The sequence below is a fragment of the Trichechus manatus genome, unplaced genomic scaffold, assembly GCF_000243295.1.
Source record: "Trichechus manatus latirostris isolate Lorelei unplaced genomic scaffold, TriManLat1.0 scaffold00064, whole genome shotgun sequence".
In the NCBI taxonomy this organism is placed as follows: domain Eukaryota; kingdom Metazoa; phylum Chordata; class Mammalia; order Sirenia; family Trichechidae; genus Trichechus; species Trichechus manatus.
In genome coordinates, this window is record NW_004444000.1 from 8,892,914 (window position 1) to 8,916,532 (window position 23,619).

Below are 23,619 nucleotides of genomic sequence, written 5' to 3' on the forward strand. Positions count from 1 at the left end.
TGTGAGGCACAGTTCTACTCTGATGCACATGGGATCACCATGAGTTGGAGTTGACTCAACTGCAACTGGTAAAAAATAAAATTAAAAAAAAAAAAATGGGATTCTAGCTTATCTGTGAAATAGCACTGAGTCTCTCGTGAGGCCAGATTAAATGGGAATTGGAATATTAATGCTACTGGCTTCAGGAATAGAACAAGAGATATAGGCAGGGAACAAAATGCTAGGAAAATTAGAAATTAAAAAAAAAAATGTATTGAGGGAAGGAAAGAGTCAGAGAGAGAGAGGATGAAACTGAGCTACCAGAGTGTGAGAGAGAGGAGAGCGTGTGAGGGCGACTGAGAGAGCAGTGCCCGTGTTTAGGCCAGGATCTGGCTGACAGCTGAATAAACTCCCTCTTCTCCTCACTCCGAGGCATCTGATCAGACACCGTGTGAGCCCGTGGGCCTGTCATGCTGTTGGGAACGGCAGGCCTGGCTCCAAAACAGGTTACTTTGGCCAGGTCTCCTTCAGCCCTGGGAGGTGTGAGGTGGTGGAGTAGGCAGAGCTTAGATGGGGCTTTCCCCGGGGCCACCAGCCCAGGATCAGGACCTTCACGTTTCTCAGTCTTCTGTGGGGATGGGCGGTGTCTATGGGTGTTTCTCAGCTGCTCCATGAAACCACCACCAGGACCACAGTGGGGAAGGAAGAACTTCTCCCACAGACCCTGGGAGGACAGATGTCTCCCCCATCCTGGTAGAACCAGGAATGTCTTCCCCCTACTTAGGAGTGAGGGTAAGCAAAAAGATGCTTTCTGTACCTCCAAGACTCTTGTGACCAAGAAAATGACTTTAATGTTGGTGCCTCCAACATCACAGTTGCCACTTGCTATGAGAGGGAGGTTCCGACTTCAGCTAAGGTGCCAACAAGGGCCTAGGGCAGAGCTTCTGACTGGTGCTAGAAGGAAGAGGTAGGAAGGGAAGAGTAAGAAATGAGAACCAAGGAATGGAGAAGCAGGATGAAGATGGGAAGGGAAGTTTATCGATCGTCTCCTACGTGACAGGCACTTTACATGTGTATTTATGGTGGCAGCTTTATTGAGATGTAATTCATATACTATACAATTCACACATTTAAAATGTATAATTCAACAGTTTGTAGTATATCCACAGAGCGGAGCAACCATCACCACAACCAGGTATAGAACATTTTCATCACCCCAGAAGGAAATCCCATCCCCATTAGCAGTCACTCCTTATTCCCTGAGCCACCAGTTCAATCATCAGTCTATTTCTCTCTGTACATTTGCAGATAAATTGAATCGTGCAATATGTGGTCCTATGTGATTGACTTATTTTGCTTAGCAAAAGTACTTCTATTGCTGAATAACATTTCATTGTATGTATGTACCACATTTTGTCTGTCCATGAATGGACATTTGGGTTGTTTCTACCTTTTGGCTGTTGTGAATAGTGCTGCTGTGAACTTTCATATACAAGTATTTGTGTGTACATATGTAGTATTCATTTAATTCCCATAACAACAAATAAGCATTGTAATTACCCATTTATAATGACAACTGCAGCTCAGAGAGGTTGAGTAATGATTTGGAGACTGAGAAGCTTCTTTTGATTTGATTTGATCATGCTAGAAGAGGAAATAATACGGGACTTCCCTTCACCCTTTCCAGGGTCATGATACACACCACTGAGTAAAAAGAACAATGAAAGGAATGAGAGAAAGTACGTCAGCAGGGCTGCTGTAGGCTCCTGCAGCCTTGTCTCGGGAGGTAGGTGCCGGAGTGGGGGTCGGGGGCCCCACGTTTTGCCTCTCCTATATCGAAGGTCTGTGTGCAGTGCCCCCTCCTCCAGCTTGCTTGCCTTATGTCAGTGGCAGACAAGAAAATTGGTCAAGAACAATTTTCCACCCAGAAAAATTGGTGGAGTAGCCAGCCTTGTGAGGAGTCAGCTGGGGAATCTCATTGTGGTGGGCTCTGTCAGTGATGGGGGGGTGGGGGTGGGGGGCTGTTAACTGCTGGCAATAAGAGCCCCAAAGAGAGGACCCAGCATGGACCCCAAGGCTCTAGGTGTGGAACAGCAGGGTCATGGGGCTGCTGGCTCCACTTTCCTCTGCCTCCGGAGCTTTCCCAGAAAGCGCTTGGCCGTGGGAAGGTGGATGATGTGCTGCCCCGTTAATGTAACCCTGATGGCTTGGCAGAACCCAAGCCAAAGCTGGTAATCATTGACCCTTGGAAGCTCCCCCGGGCAGAGCAGTAAAATCAACAAGAATGCCGGCTCTCAGTTAATCCAGGGCCCTATGGTTTGCCCCAGAGCCTTGCCCTTCTCATCACCTTTCCAGGAAGCATGATGGCTATTCCAGCGTGGACACTGGTGTAGAGAAGCCCAGAATTAAGACATCATAGAAAATGATATGATTGGATCCTTTTGTCACTGCATGGTTGGCACTTAAAAGAGAAATTTAAGCTGGAAATAGTATTACTGAACACTTTCTATGCCCAAGTGCTGTGCTAAGTTATTCCTGCACATCTTGAGAGAGCCACAAATGTCCCCATTCTTCAGAGGAGGACAGCGACCACTGGAGAGTTTAAGTAGGGCCCAATGTCAGAACTAGTAATCGACTGACTTCAGATTCAAATCCCACAGACCCAGATCTTAAATAGGTCACTTGCCGAGTGTGAGAGGGAGAATTCAAGCATAGCTAGAATGTGGACTCATCCAAACTCCCCTCCATGGCCAAAGACTGGTGCTCTGTGCCTTCCTTTGTGCCTGCATGAGAGCTGGGCCACATTGGCACCCTTTGCCTGTGGGTGTGACATTGTACATATGAGTCCCTGAGTGGCTTATACTCAAGGGATTAGGTGAATCATTCTCCCATTTTATAATTGCCAAGGTTTGAAATGTTATATGTTAAGCTTCTTAAAAACAAAACGTACTCTTTTTGCAGACACTCAGGAAAGTGTCTTCAGGGCCTCCTGTCCACATGGAATTCATTCGTTTCTGGGCTGGAAAGACTGAGTTGATGTAATACTAGCCCAAACCACAGAGATCTAGAAGGGTCAGACTAATAATAGGATTCCTGTGTACATGATAAATACAACTTTTTGTAAAAGTTTGAATTCTTCCATTAAACCCCAGTACCACTTGAGGTGCGTTCTTCAGTGGATGGTATTTGGGAACAGTGCCTTTACAGATGTGTTCATTTTTCAGGACAATGACCCTCTCCCCAACGCACATACTTGTACAGGATTAACAAGTGAGAAGGTGATTATTTAATTTTTAAAAATTATTCTTTACTTTATAAGATAATTCACTAAAAGATTCCTTTAAATATCTAATTATTTTAGTGTACATGTAATATGATTTATTATACACAATTTCTGTTCACATACCATCCTTTGAGAAAACCTCTGTCTTAGTCATCTAGTGCTGCTATAACAGAAATATGACAAGTGGATGGCTTTAACATACAGAAGTTTATTCTCCCACAGTCTAGTAGGCTAGAAGTCTAAATTTAAGGCATCTGCTTCCGGGAAAGTCTTTCTCTCTCTATCGACTCTGGAGGAAGGTCTTTGTCATCAGTATTCCCCTGGACTAGGAGCTTCTCAGCGCAGGGACCCCAGTCCAAAAGACTCACTCTTCTCCTGGCACTACTTTCTTGGTGGTATGAGGTCCCCATATTTCTCTGCTCGATTCTCTCTTTTTTACATCCCAAAAGAGATTGGCTTAAAACGAAATCTGAACTTGTAGATTGAGTCCTGACTCATTAACATAACTGTCGCTAATCCCATCTCATCAACAGCATAGAGATAAGATTTACAACACATAGGAATTTCACATCAGATGACAAAATGGTGGCTAATCACACAATACTGGGAGTCATGGCCCAGCCAAGTTGACAGATATTTTGGGGGGACACAATTCAATCCATGACAACCACTAACTGAAACGTTGGCAGTTTGAATCCACCCAGAGGCACCTGGGAAGAAAACCCTGGCAATGTACTTCTGAACAATCAGCCACTGAAAACCCTGTGGAGCATAGTTCTATTCTGACACACATGGGGTCTCCATGAATCGGTGATTGAAACTTCACCCAGAATTCTGTAGGGATCAGTCACGTCTCTCCCGACCTCAGTTCCCATTAGAATATGGTAGTCATGATTATTGTGTTTTACCAGGTTTCTTCCTGCTGTGCCTTTACCCCAATCCTGAGTCCTGACAAAGACAACTTGGCAAACTCCAAGCCCAACAACCGGAACACAAAACCCAGCAGCTCTTATTGGCCACCACACGTTTCACTGACACACGAAGCTTTGAAGATCTTCTCCTGGACCTTGTCAGGCCCAGGTAAGTGGCTTGATTTTCACATTGACTTCTAAGTCAATAAGCCATTGGAGGAGCCAGGATACAAGAATGGGGGATAAGTGTTTGGTTATGGGAACTCAAGGGGACTTGGGCAAAGCCACCTTTACCAAATCATCTGCACTATTCTGGTCCTGTGATGGCTGAAGTGCCACCATTAGAGAGTAGTTTGGGCTGAATATTGCCCTCTCCACATCCCCTTTTAAAAATCACACACTTTGAGTCACTCACACCTTACTATGTTTATTTATTTGCTTGACAAACACTTATGTAGCCTCTACTCTGTGTCTGTCGCTCGGCTGAGTGGGCACTGGGGACACCGTGAAGGAGCAGACAAAAGTGGTTGCTGCCCTCAGATCAGCTTACAACTAAGTATAATTTAAAATTATGATAAATGCTAAAAATAAAAAAATAAATATTATAAGGACAGGGGACCAGATTTAAACGGGTGGGGGCAATCAGGAAACCCTCTCTCTTTGAGAAACTGGCATTCAAGTTCTTTCTGAGAATCTGATATTTAAGTTGAGGCCAACTCAGCTGAGAGGGGAAAGGGGAGTGCTAGGTGTCCCCAGCAGCAGAAATAGTGCATGAGGTAGGCTCAGAGAGGCTAAGCCAGGTTCCCAATTTTCCATAGTTGGTACGAGGCTGGGCTGGGCCTCAGATGGGTGTCTCCTTGTCTGTGTGTCCCCAGCCTGGTGCCTAGGCATGATCTTGGCACTCAGCAAGTGCTTGCTGGACTGGTGGATCCAAGGCCAGGGGCTGGCCGTCTGCAGAGCGGTGAGCATAGCATGGCTCAGTTCACCACTCCAGCAGAGTCTTCTCCAATCGAGAGGAAGCTCTCATCTTCCCTCATTAGCCATCATCCTCACACAAGCCTGTCTGTAAAAGACAGGGTCACTGGCCAGTCCACAGATGTCTCCATATAGAAACTGTCACACCCATAACTTCAAACCATCGCCTGTGACGAGCTCAAGCCAAGACGGTCTGTAGACACTTCCAAAGTGAGCACAGTGCTTTACAGTTCAAGATCTTCAACTGCTTCCACAATTGCTCCTTAATTCCTTTGGCATCTTAACCATTTCTGAACTCGACCTGGCACAACAAGGCCCTTCTGGTGACAGAGGGCCTGTAGCCTTCTCCTGCATGCGCCCTCGGGTACAGTCCAGGTGGTTCTGCACCTTCTCCATGGAACCCCCTCCCTCCCACACACCATGCTTTCCTCCTCTTGGTTTTGTGTTTTTATGTTCTTCCGTATCCCTAGAAACCTCTCATCTCCTGTCCTCTGCTTCCCTTCTCTCCCTTCTCCTCCCCTGTCTTCTGTTCTCCTCTCTACCAATCTTCCCCATCTTTCTAGAAAAATTTGGTTCCCTCCCCCGACCTGTCAAGCTATAACCATGCATGGTTCTCTGATCTCTTTCATTAAACAAGGAAATACACGGGAAATCACCATTCCTGACACACAGTAAGTCTGTGCTGAGTAAATATTTGCCCTCCCTCTGCATTGTTTAGTAAGTATTTTGTGTACGCCACAGGGCATACAAGCAAGCGCTTCTCAGCCAGGCAGATCTACATTCTTATCTTTGCTCTTTTGCTTTCTGCTTCGTGACTTTAGGCAAATTGCTTATGGTCTCTGAGTATTAGTTCCTCACCTCCTAGGGTTATCATGAGATTTAAATATGATAATGTACGTAAGAGACTTTGCACTGTGCCTGGCCCAACCCAGGGAATATCTCTTGCTGGTGCCTTCTGACTCATAGCGACCCTATGTACAACAGAACGAAACACTTCCCGGTCCTGCACCATGCTCACAATCGTTGTTATGCTGGAGTCCATTGTTGCAGCCATTGTGTCAATCCATCTCCTTGAGGGTCTTCCTCTTTTTCAGTGACCCTCCGCTTTACTAAGCATGATGTCCTTCTCCAAGGACCGATCCCTCCTGATGACACCATCTCCAAAGTATGTGAGACGTAGTCTCGAAATTTCACTACTCTTGGAGCCCTGGTTAGCTCGGCTGCTAACCAAAACGCTGGTAGTTCAAATCCACCAACTGTTCCTTGGAAACCCTATGGGGAAGTTCTACTCTGTCCTATAAGGTTGCTATGAGTTGGAACAGACTCGACAGAAATGGGTGGGGATGGGGGAGGGGTCACAGTGGTTAAGCACTCAGCTGTTAACCAAAAAGCTGGTGGTTCAAATCCTCTGTGGTAGAAAGATATGGCAGTCTGCTTCCATAAAGATTACAGCCTTGGAAACCCTATGGGCAGTTCTACTCTGTCCAGTATGGTCGCTAAGGGAGGCACCGTTTGCGTTGTGCTCCAGGGGGCGCTCTTTGTACAGAATTAACGTGTCTCCTGGAGCTGGGTGGTCAGGTCACTAAAGCCCTCAATGGCAGCCTTATCTGCTATTCCACACCCACTCAGTCCCACTCTTACTCTTTATTGATTGGAGGCTGTGCACTTCCATTATTACCTTGGTCTACCCTATCACTCAGCTCAGTCCTCTCACGCCCCATAAGACAACAACTTCCTTTGATAAAGTGCAGAACTCTCTGAAGTTTAAAAGAGAATAGTTTTTAGAAAATATCCCGAGGAGGATGCAAGTAGACCCAAGCCTGTAGCTGTGAGTTTCTCCTGTCCCTTGGGGCTCTCTAACTTTGACTCCCCTCCATCCCCTGTCACCGTTTCCCACAGCCCCCAGGGTGGTGCTACTCTCCTCAAAACTCTGAAGCAGGCAGAGATCAAGTGCTCTCTTTTGATTCTTCTTTGAACAGCTGAGACAAGCTTTTCCTTTTTCCTCAGTTGCTATCGAGTGGATTCTGATTCATTGTGACCCTATCTGTGTCAGAGTAGAACTGCTCCGTGGGGTTTTCAGTGGCTGATTTTTTGGAAGTAGACTTCCAGGCCTTTCTTCCAAGGTGCCTCTGGGTGGACTGGAACCTCCAAACTTTGGGTTACCAGCTAAGCATGTTAACTGTTTGCACGACCTCGGGACTCTGAGACATGCTAAAATTTCCAAAATAACTTAAACATTTATGAAGAACAATACAGAAACAATACTGAAAGAGCACAGAGATTAAGAGTCCAGCTTCCAAAGCATCGGGTTCTGACTCTACAGCAAATACACACTGAGATCTGGTGAGAACTCATGCCACTTTGCCGGGTTTGGCTTTCCTTGCTTCCAGGCTGGCTGTGCTGGAGGGGACATCACACCTCCTGACACTTCTTTCTGGAACCCAACTGAAGTGCCATGATGAGGTGCAGATCTTTGTTGTGAGTGTATAATTATAACCTTAGCTTGACCCACCACCCTGGTAAACAAGTTAGCTAGATAGAATTTAAAACCTGAACTTGAACATGGTGATTCCTTTTAAGTGTTCTTTGTATTTAATTTGGTCATTTCTTTGATTCTTCATATCCTCATATAAAAGCGAACATAATGTACAAAGTATACATCTGCATATGTGACTTATGGAAGCAAAGTAGAAGAATTGGTTTTTACTCATGATTTATAAAAGTTTTCATTACTTCTTAGTTATATTTAGTATTTTGTGTGCTCTTATATCCTTTTGTTGTGTCAGTGCCCTCCAGCCAAAGACCTCCTGGAACACACCTGTAGTTGAACACTTTGGGCTTACTGCTCATTGCAGCGAAGGAGAACACACACCATGGGGAACCACAGGGATCCTCACTAAGAGGATGCTAGAAAGGACTTACATAGGATTGGGGATTGGTTTGGGTGATTTGGGAGAAAATTAGGAAAGCAACACTTTGCTCTGGATGTGATGCTGTCAGGAAGTGGGGGTCATCCTGTGATTGGGTGTGTTAGTAAATCTTATTATCTAGAAAGGAAGACTAGAGTGAGGCCAAAGCTGTCACTGGGAAAGACGCAGCAATCACTCACAATAGCCAGGATAGGTGCATATTTGGCCATTGTGTGCTTTGGAGGATGTTCATGTTTTTGTCTGTGCTCAGACAGGATTATGGAGTGACCTTGATTTTATCTTGATACACCATGATCACGGAGTGGCCTTGTCTGGTGTTGATTTCTGTGAAATTGTGTATGTTCAATAGGAGGGAATCCAGACCTGGCTGTGAGCCCCAGGTCAGCTCCTGGGAGCAAGGGCTGCTCATCTCTTTTCAATGGACATATGTCCAATGCCAGGGATATAGTTAAATCATCACTAATATCCATGGTAAGAGAAGAACAGCATCACCCCTGGGTACATGGGGTACCATGCCTTTGTTCAGCCTTGCCAAGGATAGTTTTTTGCTCCCTCTCTCCTCTCCCCACCTCTCCAAGACTTCTGCCCTGACTATAGACAATTCATTTACAAAAACGCATTGTGTCTCCCAGGTCTTCTCTTCTGTATTGGGAGGATGAATCTGAAGCCAGTAGGGTTCATGGACACAATGTATGGTCAGGACATTCATCCCCCTTCTTAGAAGCCTTTTTCCTCCATTTAGCTGTAATCTCCAACCTGGTTCATTTGACCTGTGCAGTAAACCTTCAACAGTCATGTGTTAGTGATGCTTGGTTCAGCTGTTGGATGTGCTTAAATTTGTGAACTAATAATAACACTTTCTACTATTTTTTGCATAATTGTTGTGTTCAAGGGACTTTATCAGGAACCCTAGTGGCACGACGGTTAAACACTTGGCTGCTAACCGAAAGGCCGGTGGCTGGAACCCACCAGCTGCTCCATGGGAGAAAAGACCTGGAGATCTGCTCCCATAAAGATTGCAGCCTAGGAAACCCTATGGGGCAGTTCTACTCTGTCACATAGGGTTGCTATGAGTTGGACTCAACTCAAGGACACATGACAACAGCAGGGACTTTACATATACTATTGGATTTAAATCACACTGCAAACCTTTCAGTGGGTCCCTGGGTAGTGTAAATAGTTACGTGCTCAACTACAAACTGAAAGGTTGGCAATTTGAACCCTCCTAGAGGTGCCTTGGAAAACAGGCCTGGTGATCTGCTTCTGAAAGGTCACAGCCTTGAAAACCCTATGGAGCAGTTCTACTCTGCACACTTGGGATCTCCATGAGTCAGAATCGACTTGACAGCAACCACCACCAACAAATCTTTCAAAGTAATATTATTATAGTCATTTTACAGGTGAGAAAACTGAGATTCAGAAAGACTAAGTGGCTGGCTCAAGGTCATGCTCCAGTGAGGACAGAGCTGGAGTTCAAATCCATGTCTGTGTCTGTACCGACTCAAGCTGATGTTTCTTCCTCTCTACCACACTGCCTCTGGTTGTTACCTGTATTGTCAACATTCCTGTACCAGGTCTCCATCCTGTCTTGAACCCACATGCATGATACACTTCACTAGTTATTCAGATAGTGCGACTCTGACTAGTTGGCTGAGATGCTTACAGAACACAATGTGCGTTCTGAGAGAGCCAGCACAATCAGATCTTGCAATTCCCTGACTCTTCTTCCCAGAAATTTTTCGATGGAAGGAGGGAGGCACCCAGGGATGGCTTGTGCTGCATTCCCATTTGGACACAAGCAGTCTTCTGGCTTCACAGTGGAGTGCTCCTGGAAAGATACTCACTCCAAAGGAAAGGTGGAATATTCCTGAAGTGCATTCCAAAATTGAGCCTGGAAGGGTCCTGAGGTTCAGATTTCCTTTTGTGTGCCCACAAAACCAGGAAAAATTGTTTCCACTAGATTTGTCAAGTTCTATTTAAGAAGAGCCCATGCTGACCCCAAGTGAGCTGGCTGATGGTGCCAAAGACATGAAAGAGAACTTCTCTCCGAATTAGCAAAATAAAAGGAAACAGAGCTCTCTGTCTACAACAGGTCCTGGATATGAAAGGGGTAGTTTGGGGGAGCTAAATGACTTTGTGCTTCTCTGGGCCCTGAAGGTTTGCAAATCCAGGTGGTAGCAATCCTCCAATAGTTTGAGATTACTGTTATAGAAAACAGGAAGTTCTCTGCATTCGTAGTTAGTTGCATTTGTTTTTGCTCCTTAGCAAAGGTGTGTTGAAGAGTATATGCTTCAGCCCACTGGGTCTCCTCTTTGGTGGCTGCCTTAGCACCTTGTCCTCAACCCTCTAGGAACAGCAGATCCACTGCATTGAAATTATTGCGTCAGTTATCTGTGAGCTTCTTGAGAGCATGCACCATTACCTCATTCATCTCCTAGCACAGCACCCGGCACATAGTAGGTGTTCAATAAATAGAGGTTTGCTCAATTAAATCAAGGAAGAAGACAGAGACCAAGTCCCATGATTCCATTCCATGCCTTGCTTATGGTCTCAAGAAACGTTTGTTGATTCAATTGACTATTGGCCTGAAACAAAGCAGTAAATTTTCATGGAAATTAAGAATTTATTCTCCACCAGAGTTGCAAAGAAACTAGAGAAAATCATTTGACTACTGCTCTTGGGTCCCCATAGCTCACGTCCCCTACTTCCAACGTAAAATCTTGTCTCTCAGAAATTTCCTGAAGTTAGCTACGTTTGTGTGTGAGCTGTGAGAGGCTTGACGAAAAGGTAGACTACAGTGTTTTTTATGTTCATAGGGAGAAAAATTAGCATGTAATTCTAAAAAAGAAGTGATAGAACCAACCCCTGTTTTCTCTCTTTTCTCTGATACAGTAGTTGCTGAGCATGCTGGGGGTGGAAAGGAGGCAATTTGATAAGTGTTATAAGAAATTCATAATGAATTGTTCTTAGATAGGTATCTTCAAAAGAAGAGCCCCTGTACTGCTTGTTCAAATATCAGCAATGACCACAAACTATAGGTACCTCATTTAAAATGAAAAAGGTTTGGATGGAGTAGGTGTTGCATAAAAATGAAGCTTGTGTTTTTATGGAGAAAGGAGATTTTAATAATTTTAAGGACTTTTAAATGCAAGAGACTTCAGACTTGTTTAGAATTATAATGAGTTGTATCTGAAGCAGAAGTAGAGCAATGTTCTTTCTCCCAGTTCCTTGTTTTGACCTTGTGATGGTTAATTTTATAAGTCAAGTTGCTTAGGCAAAGGTTCTCAGTGGTTTCGCCAAACACTAGACTAGTTGCTTTCCATAATGTAATCTAATGCGATGTAATGCAATCACCTCCCACAACGTAGTCTAATATCATGTAATCAATCAATCAATCCATTGAAAGAGGAGTCCCTTAGAGTGTGGTCTGATTTCAGACTATAAATAGATTTTTGGCAGAACTCGTTCTCTCTTTCTCCACACTGCACCCTTCCCATTGTCTGACCTATGGATCTTGGGACACAAGCTTGCAGAATTCTCCAGCCTGCTGCCTGACCTACAGATTTTGAACTTGCCAGCCCCCTACAATCCTGTGAGCCAACAGGAGTCTCCAACCTGCCACCTGACCTATGGATTTTGGATTTGCCAGACCCCCACAATCCTGTGAGCTAACAGAAATCTCCAACCTGTCACTCGACCTACAGATTTTGGACTTGCCAAACCCCACAATTGCGTGAGCCAATCCCTTGAAGTAAATCTCTTTCTCTGTCTCTGTCTGTCTGTCTGTCTGCCTCTCTATATATGTGTCTCATTGGTTCTATTTCTCTAGAAAACCCTAATGTTTTTGTACCGACAGTGGTACTAGAGGAACAGAATCTTAAGGAAGAGTTCTGGGGGTTTTAGAATTGGTTCTCGAATCTGGTAAGATTTAAAGGCACTAATGATTCTATTTTGAGTAGTGACAAGGGTTTTGTTAGTCCATGGTGCGATATAGTAATTGTTGTTGTTGTTGTTAGGTGTGGGTGAGTTGGTTCCGACTCATAGTGTCCCTATGTACAACAGAGCAAAACACTGCCTGATCCTGAGCCACCCTCACGATCGTTGTTATGCTTGAGCCCATTGTTGCAGCCACTGTGTCCAAAGTATGTGAGACAAAGTCTCACCATCTATTATGGATTGAATAGTGTCCCCCCCAAAATGTATGCCAACTTGGCTAGGCCATGATTCCCAGTATTGTGTGATTGTCCACCATTTTGTCATCTGATGTGATTTTCCTATGCATTGTAAATCCTAGCTCTATGATGTTAATGAGGCAAGATTAGAGGCAGTTATGTTAATGAGACAGTAGTCAATCTAGAAGATTAAGTTGTATCTTAAGGCAATCTCTTTTGAGATATAAAAGAGGGAAGCAAGCAGAGAGACAGGAAGACCTTATACCATCAAGAAACTAGAGTCAGGAGAGTAGCGCGTCTTTTGGACCTGGGGTGCCTGCGCTGAGAATCTCCTAGTCCAGGGGAAGATTGATGACAAGGACCTTCTTCCAGAGCCAACAGAGGAAGCCTTCTCCTGGAGCTGATGCCCCGAATTTGGACTTCTAGCCTACTAGACTGTGAGAGAATAAATTTCTGTTTGTTGAAGCCATCCACTTGTGGTATAACTAAAACACCATCCTTGCTTCCAAAGAGTATTCTTGCTGTACTTCTTACAAGACAGATTTATTCTTTTGAGTATCTTCCAACCTGAGGGGCTCATCTTCCAGCACTATATCGGACAATGTTCCACTGCTATTCATAAGGTTTTCACCAAATAAGTTTTTCAGAAGTAGACTACCAGGTCCTTCTTCCTAGTCTGTCTTAGTCTGGAAACTCAGCTGAAACCTGTCCACCAAGGGTGACCCTGCTGGTGTTTGAATACTGGTGGCATAGCTTCTCGCATCACAGCAACACACAGGCCCCTACAGTATGACAAAATGACAGATGCATGGGGATGTGGCAACAGAGATATGCAAAATATAACCATTGGACACACCTAATCAAATACTTATGAAAGGCAAGGTTCTGGGTGATGGTGCATTTGCTACCTTAGATCATTTTGGTCAAACTGAAGAGTAAAATAACATTGGCTAGTTGCTCCTACTTTCACTGGACAAAGTGGGGAAAGAAAAGGATGAGCTTGGGGCTTCAAAGTCCCAGCTCAAGTTCCCCATAAATAATCTGAAAAGTTTCTCCCTGTGCCCTGAAGGAAAGCCTTAACTCCTGTAGCCACAGAGCTGAAGCTGCTGAAAACCAAACCCAGAGTCTTATCTTAAGAGTGACAGAATTACAATGCCAATTGAATTCTCAACCTATAAAGGTGTCTCAGGTTAAAGTGTGGGCATTGATTAGGAAGAAATGGGATCCTAAAAATTGGAATGGGAACATATGAGCATATATTGATGAATATGGGGACATTGAGCCCCTAAATTCTGTTTAAACACTTTGCCAGTAGAATCAGCCCTTCTGCCCTCATATGATGAGATTAATTCAGCTTTATCTGAAGAATTTTTGCCTGAGGCATTGCCTGAGAGACTTGCCTTGCAAGACATTGCTGAATGTTTTCAAGACCTACCCCAAGCACCAGATTTTGCTTCTAGACCTATAACTAGACTCAAATTCCAGCAGGCCCCCAAAATTGAGGTACAAAGTGTGACTCGAGGAGGTGCATTACACTCCAAAAGAACTACTTGGTTTTTCTAATTTATATAGACAGAAATTCTGGAAATATGTGTGAGAATAACTATTAAAGGCATGGTACTATGGTGCAAGAAACATAAGGTTGGATTAGTCTGAATTTATTGAAATAGACCCACTAAACAGAGATTCTGAAATTTGATTTTTCAGCTCAAAGGGTTAGAAAAGGATCTTATAGTTGATTTTAGTTGGTTGGCTGAAACGTGGACCAAAAGATGGCTTACACTAAATGAAGTTGAAATGCCTTGGTATTGCCAACAAATAAGAATGCATACTCTGTTAAAATAGAAGCAAAGAGATTTACTGAAGTTTCAGAACTGTTCAAACTGGGAACACATCGATCTCACAAAGTGAAACCAAATGCTCCAAAATGGTGGAGTTACAGAGGCATATTTATGAGGTAAAATCAAGAACTAAAGGTTCAACACTCTTATTGGAAGTTGCAAGATCAGGGAAGCAGGAGGTAGGACAGCTCAAAGCAGAGGCTTTACAGTGATTGGTTGGAAACATGAATGTAGGTTATCTGGATTGTTTAAATATGTGACTTAGGGTGGGTTTTACAGGGTGGTCACAAGGTAATTATCTTAAAAAATTTCCTGAGGGCTGCTGAAAGGATTCCTGATAAGGGTCTTGTGTTAAGACCCTTCTTTAGGAGCGTTCTTTCCATATGTTTAGTTTAACCACAGAGAAAAAAATTTTCCTTTGTTATGTATTTAAGTCTGTCTAAGGGTTTAACGGTTGCAGGAGAAATAAGCAAAAGCTAAGATGGAATTGGGGCTCAGACATGGGCCAATCATTCTGATACGAGTCAAGTGCTTCAGTGTTGGAACTCTCATACATTTCCTCCTTTTGATCAAGGATAGCATTAACATCCTTTGATCGCTACTATATGAAAGCTTTCTTCTGCAGGGGCTTGAGATGATTACACATGATTGCTTAGATGGCTGCTTACTTAGTAAGCCTTTAAGACCCCTGACACTACTGTTTAGTAGTTGGGCACCATCTGATCTCTTTGCCCTGGCATAGCTTAGCATTCAGCTTCTGTGATGTTAAATGGGGGAAGGGAGGTCTGTATGGAGTAAGGCTACATTAGATGAACAGCTTAACTGTCCAAAAGACTGACTCAGGGTGTGAGTTTGAGCCCATCTGGGAAATGAGTCTCATCTACATACGTAGTTCTCTTCATAGGCATCAAATTTGTCTTTTGCATCATAACATTGGTTATATGTTTCTTGTAACATTTGATTATTCCAATAATTATTGCCACAACCATTAATATCATTAATCCAGCTAGCAATACAGATCTAATCCAGGATCCAATACCTTTAAGTAACCAGCTGAAATTATCAAAAATGGAGAACTGGACATGGGAGGTATAGAATATAACCAAACAGCCTTTTGGCAAACTTTTATAATGTCCTCTTCTACTTTTCTTGTAGTATTTATCCAAGTACAATAGGAGGTGTTAGCAATAGCATAGACTTCTGATTGAGCTAAAAGGAAATAAAAAACAATTCTATTATCCAATATAATTTAAACAAGAGATTCTAAAGATTTCTGCTTTATCCTAATTTCTTCAAACTCCAAAGTTTGGCACAGGAAATTCTGAATCTACTCATGCAATTTGTTATATTAGCTATGTGATTAACTACTGATTAGGGTAACCTGACAAATGCATTATCTTTCCAAACATTAGAGAGAAGTGTTGGGAACAAAAGAACAAGGCTTAAAGAAACCTCCATCTTGAATAAAACTACTAAGACCACAGTTGGTGTTTTAGCCTTCTGTAGTTGGGACAAATGGGTCCAGGTTTTGACTTCCTGCAGTTTGGCAGCATGTGAGTTAGTAAGGACATACAATCCTTTCCAATGGAGCTCCAGGGAATCTTTTAGTTGCTATCTCTTCTAATGTACATAGTCCCCTGGAACAATATCAGGCAGATTTTGTGATTTTAGTTTCCAGCTGTCAAGGGCATCTTTAACCTGTGAAAAATATTCTTTAGAATACAATACTTATTGGTGCAGTAGTAAAGATATCAAGAACCATTCAGTTTTGAGGAAATATTTCTCTTGGAGTCTGTCTTAGGCTGGGTTCTCTAGAAAAGCAAAACCAGTAAAGTGTATAAATATATATGGAGAGAGATTATATCAAGGAAACAGCTCAAGTGATTGTAGAGGCTAGAACATCCCAAGTCCGTGGATCAGGGTAGAGGTCTTTCCCAAATCACACAGCTGCAGAAGCTGTCAAGCCCAAGTTCAGCAGGTCAGAGAGCAGGGCTCCCGCTCATAGGCAGTGCAGACTGACGAATCCCAGGTTAGGCAGATAAGCTGACAGCTCAAGTCCCAACAACGGGAGATGAGACGACAGGAAGCAGTCGCAGGATCCAGAGAGAGCAAAAATCCAGAATATCTGCTTATATACAGATGCAGGCCACACCCCCAAGGACACTCCCTTCCATCCGATTGGCTACTCACACTATATTCAATCATGGGAGTGATTACATTAAAACACTGAGAATCATGGCCCAGCCAAGTTGACACACAATCTTAACCATCACAGAATCCATGGATGGATTCATTTAAAACACTCTGAATATGTTGAGTCAGAACTTTGACATTAGTCATAACATCTTCTAATCCTATTTGAGGTACAAAAATAGAAACCAAATGGTAATACCACAAAAATACAGATCTGGACTAATAAGGTCTTTTTAAAAAAAAAGGAGCTATTAGTTGAAAGAGGTAAATCAGTTGATATTCAGCCTTGGGTCCAGCTCAATCCTATAGTACATCTGTTAATTCATCCAGTGGGAGCCAAGACCAAAATTTAGAGCCATACAACCAAGAAGTGACATTTGGGCTATTCAAGTAGATGAAAGCCCTTACCATAGGATATTCTGTAGCCAGCATAGTGTTGTTAGTTACTAAAATAGCTGATTCTTACATTTAAAAAAGGAAAGAAATAAATGGCTTCTTACGTCTAGAAAATAGAACATTAAAACATCAACAATATTTCCACATAAAACTCGTAGTAATCCTTTAGTCCACTCAGTCCTATGTAGTTAATTTCTGTTTCACACAATTCTGAATCAGCCACAGTCCGTGAACTCTTAAGCTTCTACATAAGAGTTTTGGAAATCTTGATTCAGCCCAGTGGTATCAATGTTCAAAACATAATCATTTTCATCAGCCTGATATAGCCCATTTTTTTGTTGAAATTGCAGTGGTTAAGAGCTAAGGCTGCTAACCAAAAGGTCAGCAGTTCAAATCCACCAGCTGCTCCTTGGAAATCCTATGGGGCAGTTCTACTCTGTCCTATAGGGTCACTATGAGTCAGAATTGACTCGATGGCAATGGGCTTGATTTCTTTTTGTTGTTGTTGAAATACTTTGATCAAGCGTTTTCAGCAAGTCAGCAAAGTAAAAACTTATCTGCACATGACAAAACTTAATATGGCCATGATTAACTTATAATAATAATACTTCTTAAAAGTGAAAGACTTGATGGGAATTAATTACAAAAGTAATGAAAAATCAGATAAAGTCAATTCAAAAAACAAAACAAAACTTGAGACAAAAATATCTCTAAACATAATGATTAACCTTATTTTCAAAGGGCTTTAGATATAGCACAAAATAATCTTGAGCCATAATACCATATAGTTAGGATATACTGAGAATATACCAAGATTCAAGTCTCTAAATATCTGAATAGTAATAAAAAATTCCATGGGTAAATGGTGTGAATTCCTCAGTTAAATCCATCAGCTCTGATGATGCTAGACTCAAAAGAAATAAGGCTGTGACAAAGTTAGCAACAACAAAAAAAAAAATAATAAAATTATGACATAATAGTTTGTACTTGTTGTCTAATATTTGGCAAAAAGATGAGAGGAAGCACTGACATGAATTTTTAAACCCAAAGAAAATCAGACACTTCTCTTGATTCACCTTTTATAAAACAACAATAAATCTTTCCACAAAGTTTCAAAGTTGTCAGGAGTTTATCATAGGTTACTGAGAAACAATACTTGAGTTATTTAGCCAAATATCTTAAGGATAAAAATCTTAGCTTTTTTTTTTTTTTTAATTTTTTTAAAGCCACACAGCTTGGTTTTTGACTCAGGAATCTTATTCTAATGAGAGGCTGAACCCTTGTCTTCAAGGCAGATTACACAAAGAATAAATTAACTCTTCAACTCAGTAATTAAAGAAAATTTTATTTTTTTTTAACAGCCAGAAACTCAATTCCTTTCTTTATATGCTATTTGGCACAAAAAGTTCTCAAAATTCTCATAAATTAACCCATCAAACTTTAGCCAGATGAATAAAAACTTTGACCATATCAGACAAATTCTATTTAATAAACATTTTAAACATTGTTTGTTGGATATTTCTTATAGTAGTACCCTTTAAATGGCAAAAATGAGCACGGTCATTAGCAGACCTGAATATATCTCTATATATTCCTTCTCTGTGGCATAAAAAGCGAACGTGTATAAACTTAAATTATATGAATATCTATTAACTCAATTTAATATTAGTAAGTTCTCTAAAAATCTTAGAAGTTATTTTAAGCCTATATACCATAAAACATAATTACTGTCAAAATAAAGTTTGTTTTCATTCACACTTTTACCATTTCCCATATTTTCCCCAATCTAACCCTATCCTGTTAAGATTTTATCAACTGGTTTTGGAAATCAGAAAATCTCTGCTCAACCGACAAATTCACTGATACAGATATAACCTTAAATCTCTGGCTAGGTGTGGAAACATTTACCAAGACCACTTCAGGTATGCCTCATTTTAATTTAAATCTTTTGGCTTCCTAGAATTCCTTTACAATAGAGAGAACTTGTTTACAGTCCTTTTATGATGGGGATCCCCCCTGATTTCTGATAACTGTAGTAAGACAGTGTTTTTGTTATCTACTTTTGTCCTAAAAGGGCTTCACTTAGTTGGGAGGGGTCCTTCAAAAGCTTCCCTAGAGATTCATGGCCTCAGAGACTGGGGTCAGGGTGGCCTGATCCTGCCCCACCCTTCCTATCTTTGGCTCATGATCAAAGACAAAAATTAGTCATCCCAATTCATTTACATATGTGTACACTGGCCTAGGTATTTTGAAAGACAAAAGATAACCAAATTCTTTCCCTTTTGTTCTTCTCTTGGTAAGCAGTTTTACCTTCTCATTATCACAACCTTTTGTTTACCCAGTAAATACCAAAGCTCTTTAGCAAAAATGAAACCATTGATTCTTGAAAATTACCCCTTTTCCTTAAAAAATGCATTTCATATAATACCTAGCTTAAGTTACTTAGAAAGATTTTGCTTTTAAGATTGATATATTACAGAACATAAAACTCTTTGCCAGAACCTATTCACTTTCATTAATTCCTGGAAATATTTGGACTATTAAAGTTATTTAAGCACTTATTTATCATTAAACCAATTCTAATTTAATAGTACCATCCAGAAGTAGGAAATTATTACATTTTTCATAACCCTGTCTCTTGCATGCTTTATAAGATCATTTAGAGAAGCAATTTAGAGTAACTTTTATCTTTTTGAGGCCTCATTATACCAATCAAAATAAACTATTCATCCTTTTTTCCAGTGCACTAATCTGTATCAAAGTTTCTCAGAGTAGCTACTGAAAGCCCAGACACAAGAAGTAGTTTTTCTTGGAAGAGAAAAGAAGTGAGACTTTAGACAGCTCTATGAAAAACACCAGCCATGGCTTTCAACCTGATGTAAGACAAAAATTCAGACACTACTCTCTAGACCAGAGGCAAACTGTCAGAACAAAATAAGACAGAAAACCACATAAATTCACTTATCTGTGAGGCCAGCTCAAAGACTAGGCCTATGCAATACCACATAACATAAACAACCCAGTTTATACAGCAATTTTTTGATAAGATCAACCCAATTGAACAGAAAAACAGGTTCTACATAAGACTTATTAATTTCCAGAGTCTCAGTTGGAGGGGTCTCAGACCCTCTGAAAACCCTAAGTACCAAACAAAAGTTCCCCAAAGGAGAGGAAAGAAAAGACAACACAAATGGGTTGTCTAGCCCAGATAATTCAGGGTGAAGTCCTTTTAGGAATATGGAATTGAAAGCTATTTCAGTTCCAGGCTCTGTTAGATTTAAGCTTGAGTGTTCAGCGAAAAGTCAGCTCAAGTGGTCCCCATAATTATAAACATTTTCATTCTTTTCTCTTGCTTACAACCTTGAACTTTTAGAATCCATGAGTAATTTAATGATGGTTTTGATTTGGTCTAATAATTCTGTATCAGGAACCTTGGGTCTTATAGTTAAATAATCTTTCTGGATTTCTCCAACTGGACTCCTCCATACACCTTTGAGATCCCACCAGATCTCTCAGCATATTTATTAATTGATACAGATCTGATAGGCCAGGTTCATAAGTTTCTACTAAACTCCTAAATTCCTGAATGAACTTTTCGGGATTTTTGTGAGGATTAGGAAAGTCCTTTATGATTGCATGAAATTCTGCTTTAGACCAAGGGGCAAAGTTAACCTAAGGAGGTTTGTTTCTTCTGGATACCTTATTTTAAAAGACATCTCAGGGACTGTAACAGAAACTGGTGTCTCTAATTGTTTTTTAGTAGGTTCTGTAGGGTGGAAAGGGTGTTCAGAATGGATATTAGTAGAGTCAACTGGCAGAGGGGCAGAAGGAATAGAGGTAGAACAAATAGGGGAAGGCACCTGACATTGCATTTCCTTTAGTTGTTTGGTAAATTTAGAAATGCTATCCTGCATGGAAGCTGTTTTGCTTTCTGGATGTCTTTTAGAGGTTTCCAGATACCAATCAATGTAGGTGTCCCGTGGTGGTTAAAAAAAAACTAGAAAGCCTTTCTTTTCTAATTTACTGTGCAGAAAAACTAGCTTATTCAGCTCAAAAGAGCCCTAGAGTAACCACAGATTTTCTAAACTGTCTCTAGTAAAATCATGTCACTATCTCACCAGAGCAATGAATTGATTTTCTAAACTCTCTCTAGTAAGAGCATGCCAACACTTTACCAGAACAGTGAACTGCACATGCTATTAAACCTGAATGTGCAAGCCTGAATGCACACTGAAACTTTAATGTAATGTGCACCTAAGAAGAAAAGTGAGTTCCAACTTAATGAGCTGATACTTTGACTCTCCCAATGTCTACTAAAGTGTAGCTTACTAGACCTGGGAGTATTGTAGTAATAGCCACACCAAACTAAATTTGGCCATGAACTGGTCACAATGTTCAGAGTGTGAACCGAAAACAAAAGTAGGAGAGAAAGCCAACAATAAATCTCAAAGAGTGTCAATGCAAGTAAGTGGAGCTTGATTCAAGAGGCTTTTTACCTGGGATGTCTCCCAGGAATCTGCAGGGAGGGATAAGCTTCAAAGGGCTTGTGCTTGGTATGAAAGCTCTGGATCCTCAATGTCCCAGGGGCTGCCAGAGGAAATGTGACTTCGAATCACACTTATCTGTCACCAGAAGATGTCAATGAGTAAGAACATGTACTCTGTTAAAATAAAAGCAAAGAGATTTATTGAAGGTTCAAAACAGTTCAAACTGGGGACACATCTGATCTCACAGTGAAACCAAGTGCTCCAAAATGGTGGAGTTATAGAGGCATATTTATGAGATAAAATTAAGATCTAAAGTTATAACATTCTGACTGGTAGTTGCAAGATCAGGGAAGCAGTGATTGGCTGGAAAAACGAATGTGGGTTATTTGGATTGGTTAGTTTAAATATGTGACTAAGGGTAGATTTTACAGGATGGTCACAAGGTAATTATCTTAAAACATTTCCTGAGAGGATTTCTGATAAGGGTCTTGTGTCAAGATCCTCCCTCAGGAATATTCTTTCCATATCTTCAATTTAACTACAGAGAAAAAAGTTTCCTTTGTCATGTACTTAAGTTTGTCTAAGGCTTTGAGAGTTGCAGGGAAAATAAGCAAAAGCTAAGATGGAGTTGGGACTCAGACCTGGGCCAATCATCCTATACTAGTCAGCCGCCTCAATTTTGGAACTTTCATGTAGTATACTGTATAAGAAGCAAGTATCCAAAGGCTTAGTGAAATTTGAATGTTAGGGTAAGTTTATCATGTCAGACCCACCCACTCACCCTGGGAGTGCCCAGAGGACACACCTTTCACCACAAATGGGAGAAACAAATTTATGATGGGAGCCCCAGCATCCTTGAAGAGCTGTGATTACTGTTGTATGTAGGTGATATTACAGTGGCAACTGCCCTCACTGAATTGGGGCACCTAACTACAATTGGAGTGATTGGGGTGGCAGGGGACAAGTGGCAGCACTTAATCATCAAAGATAAGGTGAGTACGGCTACCATAGTAGCAGCAGAGTCAAAGCATTAACCAGAATAGTCTGACTCACATGAACTTATGGTGTTGGGAACTTAGTTATTGTGAAACATACTAAATATTTACTTGATCTGTGTAAATGAAAGAATTCTAGGTCAAGTGAACAAAAATCTAACTTGAATCACCAGAACAGACAGTCATGGCTCCTCAAGCAATTCCCACACTTGAGCCAGTTTACAGAACCACAACCTCTTGAATGAAGGGGAGCTGGGTCTCCTTGAAGAAGAATCTCCCCACATTGCCAAAAATTTATATTGTTAATCTTTCTCCCAGCCTTCCCCTTTTACCAGGGTGACTGTTTATTGGGGAAAAGGAAGTAATCGGATTTTTTGGAAATTACTGGACACTAGCTCTAAACTGAATTAATCCCAGGAGACCCAAAACATCACTGTGGTCCACTAGTCAGCTTAGGGGCATATGGAGGTGGGGTTATCAATGGAGTCTTAGCTCAGGTCCATCTCACAGTGGGTTCAGTAGGTCCCCAAATCCATCCTGAAGTGCCAGAATACGTAACTGGAATAAACATACTCAGCAACTTGCAGAATCTTCACTTTGGATCCCTGACTTGTGGAGTGGGGGGCTATTATGGTAGAAAAGGCCAAATAGTAGCCCCAAGGATTGCCTCTACCTAGGAAAAGAGTAAACCAAAAACCATACTGCGTTACTGGAGGTGCCAGTAAGATTGTCACCATTAAAGACTTGAAGAATAGAGGGGTGGTGATTCCCACCATATCCTCATCCAACTTGCTACTTGGCCTGTGCTAAAAACAGAAAGAACTTAGAGAATAACAGTGGGTTATTGCAAATTTTACAAGGTGGTGACTCCAATTGCAGCTACTGTTCCAGATGTGGTTTCATTGCTTGAGCAAATTAATATGTCTCTGGTACCTAGTATGCAGCTATTGAACCTTCTTATCAGTTTCTGTTTGTAAAGACCATCAGAAGCAGTTTTCCTTCAGCTGGCAGGGCCAGCAATACATTTTCACTGTTCCACCTCAGGGGTACATCAACTTTCCAGCCCTATATCGTAATTTAGTCTACAAAAACCTAGATTGCCTTTCCCTTCCACAAGACATCATACTAGTCCATTACATTGATGACATTATGCGGATTGGACCTATTGAGCAAGAAATATCAACTAATCTAGACTTATTGGTAAAATATTTGTGTTCCAGAGGGTGGGAAACAAACCCGACAAAAATTCAGGTGCCTTCCACCTCAGTGAAATTTCTAGGGGTCCAGTGGTGTAGGGCATGTCAAGATGTTCCTTCTAAAGTGAAGGATAAGTTGTTGCATTTGACCCCTCCTACAACTAAAAAGGAGGCACAATGCCTGGTGAGCCTCTTAGGATTTTGGAGGCCACGTATTCAGCATTTGGGTGTTCTACCCCAGCCCATTACTAAGTGCCTCCA

The 23,619-nt window shown here is 41.6% G+C and overlaps 1 protein-coding gene across 1 annotated transcript in view; it reads left to right on the forward strand.

Annotated features, from left to right (window-relative positions):
• The first annotated feature begins 4,303 nt into the window (after positions 1-4,303).
• The window catches only part of KCNJ1 (potassium inwardly rectifying channel subfamily J member 1), a 29,821-nt gene continuing 10,505 nt past the window's right edge, over positions 4,304-23,619 (forward strand). The window contains exon 1 of the mRNA XM_004379332.3: positions 4,304-4,342. The gene's annotated coding sequence lies outside the window, so the exon portion shown is untranslated. The remainder of the gene's footprint in view (positions 4,343-23,619) is intronic.